Consider the following 5,000-nt stretch of genomic DNA (forward strand, 5'->3'; position numbering starts at 1 on the left):
TTCGTGTCTAATTAAAATGTCCTAACTCCACCGCTGACAAGGTTACATCTCTCTCACTTTCCTTAGCATTCCAGGGGTGATAGTGATGATGGTTTTCATATATATACATATACATATACATATATATATATATATATATATATTATATTATATATATATATATATTATATATATATAACACATATATGTATAACTGAATCAGGACATTATGGAACGTGATGAATATGTAGTATAAGAAAGGACAACGAGTCGAAAGGCCTTGCAGAACATCATCCTTTCTCCTTCCCTTCGTGGATTTTTGTCTGTTTACACACATCTTGCTTGGTGAGACGTACCCGCAGTGAAGTCACAATAATCAACAGATATCACAAGTTTAACATACGACTCAGAATTTGAGAAATATCTAGAAGTGTTCGTGAACTATCGGTGATAAGATTAGTGTGAAAATAGTAGGATAAAGCGTCTTCTAAGTTAGTTTATCAAGTGTAATACTATAAATCAGAACAAGATGGCAGTAAGTTCCAAACTGCGGGAAGAGGTGGCGTAATTTGGCGGTGTTTAGCAGATTCGCAATACGATGAGGTAGCAGGAAGGGGAACTGGCATTTCTCATCTATGAAATCAGCAACAGTCCTAACCAAAAAGATACAAACGCATTCATAGATATATTAGAAGGATATAATCCTTCAAACTGGAACAAATCTAATGAAAACATCTTGAAAAATAATTGAAGAAGTTCCAAATAAAATCCAAGTGGTCAAGAGACTCATAAAGAAAATATACATAAACCAACATATTCAGACAAAGAAAATAAGGAATAATGAATCTTGTGAATATCCTAATTGATGCATTAGGAAAAAGAATGCCAAAAGCATGCAAACTGTGTAAGGTTTGGTATAGCATAGTCAATCCACAAAACCTAATCAGAAAATGTGCTGCATGCAACATTCCGACCCATCCACCGTGTGCCTGAGGTAATACAAGATTTGAGAAAAAGGATAAAGAATTTTTTGTTCAACATGTCTATCATGGATAGACAATGTTATTAAATCAGATTGAATGTACAAATAGTTGAGGATGAAGAGAAGAGGAAGAGGAAGAAGAAGAAGAAAAAGAAGAAGAGGAAAGGAAAACGGAAGAGAAGTAAACAAAAAATGAAATGACAGAAAAAAATAAGGAAAACAAAGAACAAGATAAAAAGTATGGATTGCAGAGATACTCATTGATACTACATATGAGGCAATAAAGGCAGCTACCTACGAAGAAAAAAATAAATTCCGATATGACAACAGAAAAGCAAATCCCGAAGAGCTCTACCAGATCTATACAATGACGGGAAAAGAGGAAAAAATAGACAAGAAAGACAAAATCTGCAACCTTTTGAAAAAGAGGGAATTGCAGATTGGAGAAAGATGTTACTACAAACATCCTAAGATATGTCAAAAACTATGAAATATATGTAAATGTGCATACTTAGATGGATATGGGGATGATTGCAGAGATCTGCATCCCAAAAATTGTAAAAACCTAAAAGAAGGAAAAGGATGTAAGTTCGACAAAAAAATGCAAATATATGCACCCTGTAGCCATGAATCATAATCAAATAAAAATAACCAACCAAGTAATAAAATCCAAAATAAGAAAGAAACAAATAAAGAGAGAAATCAAGAATATCAGGTAAAAGAGAAAAGCAAACCACCAATTGAGATATGCAGAGGTGTCAGCAAAAATTTCAAAAGCATCAGCTCCGAAATTCTACTCAGAGATAATAACTGTATTTATTATGCAAGAGGATATTGCAGAAAACGAGGAGAAAAATTGCAGATTCAGACACAAAATGAAAATATTTATTGATGAAGGAAGATCAAATATTATGGAAAAGTTGGATTTTTTAATGTCAGAATTTCTGGAAATGAAAAAAAAGAACAACATACCAGACCAGGAAAGAGGAACGTGGGGAAAATCCTTATACTCAGTATTAAATGAAGGAGAAAACACGCAAACCATCTAGTGATGAATGCGCAGGGTTTAGTTACGAGTAACTCAAAAAGAAAAATAGAGTACTTAGAAGAACTAACCCAAAATGAAAAGAAAATAGATATAATGAATATAAGTGAAACCTGGTATTCCCAAGAGAGTGAATGATGATCAAATAAAAGGGGTTCCAAACTTATAGATCAGATAGAAAAAATAGGAATCAAAGGGGGAACCGCAAATATATGGGAAAGACAAAAACAAGGAAAAAAATATATGAGAAATATAGTAACTCAGAATGAACTATAGCGGTAGAATTTGAATCTGAAAAAATTGAGAACATAGTAATATATAGACCCTCCTAATACTAAAGAGTTTGACTTAATAATTGAAAAATTGGATGATATATGTAGAAATCACAAGGACTGGGACTATTCTCCTATCTGGTGACTTCAACTTTCCTTTCGTAGAATGGAAGAACGAATAGGAGATTGTGGTTGTACTTATATATAAAAAAGAGTAATAGTAGCAGAAGATAAGAGGCAATTTGAAAAAGCTATTAGATATGCTACTAGAATACAACATTCAACAAATAAATCACCTGCCCAACAAGAAAGGAAAATACTTTAGACCTAGTATTTGAACGAGATGAATTATGTTAAAGAAATAATAGTTTATAATGCGAGTATTTCAGACCATAAATGTCATTAGAATTAACAGTTCATTCCAAAGCAAGTGAAAATAGAGATAAGCAAGGAAACGAAATGAAGTGGGAAGGATATGGAAAATACAACTTCTACAGTAAAAATAAAAAATAAAATGGTCAGAAATTAATGAAGAATTAAAACAAAGATTGGGGATAACATTTTCGTAAGTGATGACATAAGGTAAATACGGAGATATTATATAAAATATTGGGAGAAAATAGTGGAAAAATATATAAACGAAGAAGAAAAGTAAACCTCATTAAGCATACCCAAGAGACAGAAGGGATCTTGTCCAAGAAAATCAGAAAGTGGAAAAAAAGGTCTTGCAAAAGAAAAAAAATGCATGGAAAGTTATAGAACTAAAAAGTAAGATAGAAAATGCAGAACAAAAGATTATACAATCAAAAGAAAAATGAAAAACGGGACTTGGAAGAAAAAACCCTATTAACTATCAAGCAAAACCCCAAACTATTATTACTCATATGCGAAGAAAGAATGAATAAAAGAAGAATAGAAATAGGCCCTCTAAGAATGAAGGGAGATTAACGAATGAAAAAAAAAGGAAATTTGCAACATACTGGCAGAACAACGATATAAGAGAGAATTCACCCTAGAAAATAGATAATGAAGATAATGATATAGAAGTAAGGGATGAAAATAGTGGAATATTTAGCTGACCATAGATATTAATGAAGCTGATATTGTGCAGGCTATAATGAAATTAAAATGGAGCTGCTGCGGGCCTGATGGAATTCCCTGCTATTTTGTTTAAAGAAAGTAGTTCATTCTATCGCAAAGCCACTTGCAATATTATTAAGGACAAAGTGTAGATACAGGCAAGATATGATGAGCACAAATTAGCATATATTCCCTACTTTCAAAGTGGATCAAGACTAGAGGCAAAGTAATTATAGGCCTGTGAGTCTAAACATCACATATTATGAAAGTGTATGAAAGGGTAATGAAGAAAAATATTATGAAACATTTAATAAAAAATAATTTGTTTAATAAAGAAGGACAACATGGTTTCGTACCCGGAAAAAGTACACAACCCAACTGTTAGTCCAACCGTGAGAACATATTCAAAAATATGAAAAGCGGAAATGAAAACAGATGTGGTTTATTTAGACTTTGCAAAAGCTTTTGATAAAGTAGACCATAATATATTAGCGAAGAAAATTAGAAAACACAATATCGTGGATAAATAGACGATGGTTTAAAAGAATTTTTTACACAACAGAAAACAGATAGTTATTGCAAACGACGAGAAAATCGGATGAAGCCCAAAGGTAATATCCGGTGTGCCGCAAGGTACGGTGTTAGCTGGCAATACTGTTTGTTATTATGATGAAGACATAGACAATAATTTAAGGATTCGGTAGTGAGTAGTTTTCGCAGATGACCAAGAATTAAAGTAGAGAAATTACTTGTGATGAGATAGGAACGCTCTACAAAGAGACCTTAACAAAGTATATGATTGGGCAGAGTCAAATAGGATGGTATTTAACTCTGATAAATTTGAATCAATAAATTATGAGCAGAGAAAGAAAAGCTATATGCATATAAGGGACCTAATAATGAGACCATCACAAAAATAAGGAAGCAGTTAAAGACCTTGGTGTGATGATGAATAGGGTAACATTGTTATGCAATGATCAAATAGCAACTCTGTTGGCAAAATGTAAAGCAAAAATGGAATGTTGTTACAGCACTTCAAACAAGAAAAGCTGAACACATGATTATGCTTTATAAAAAACATATGTTCGTAGTCCACTTGAATATTGCAATATGATATGGTACCCACATATCAAAAGGATATTGCACAAAATAGAGAGTGTACAAAGGTCCTTTTACAGCTAGAATAGAAGAAGTTAAGGACCTAGACTACTGGGAAAGGACTCAATTCTTAAAATTATATAGTCTAGAAAGGAGAAGAGAACGCTACATGATAATTCAGGCATGGAAACAGATAGAAAGGAATAGCAGAAAATATCATGGAACTAAAAATATCAGAAAGAGCAAGCAGAGGTAGATTAATAGTGACCCAAAAACTATACCAGGAAAAATAAGAAAGCACACAGTACATTAATCCACTACGCACCAGCATCGAAATAATGCAGCGTCCATTCAATGCGTTGCCAGCTCATCTGAGGAATATATCAGGAGGGTGAGCGTAGAGTGTTAAGAATAAGCTCGACAATATCTAACTGCATCCCAGGACCATCCAAGGATTGGAAGATGCAAAAATATACCGGAAGATGTACTAGCAAACTCTCTGGTAGACATTAGAGGTGCCTCACACTGAGACTGGGGCAACCCG

This window comes from Macrobrachium nipponense, chromosome 10, assembly GCF_015104395.2.
Source record: "Macrobrachium nipponense isolate FS-2020 chromosome 10, ASM1510439v2, whole genome shotgun sequence".
Taxonomy (NCBI): Eukaryota; Metazoa; Arthropoda; class Malacostraca; order Decapoda; family Palaemonidae; genus Macrobrachium; species Macrobrachium nipponense.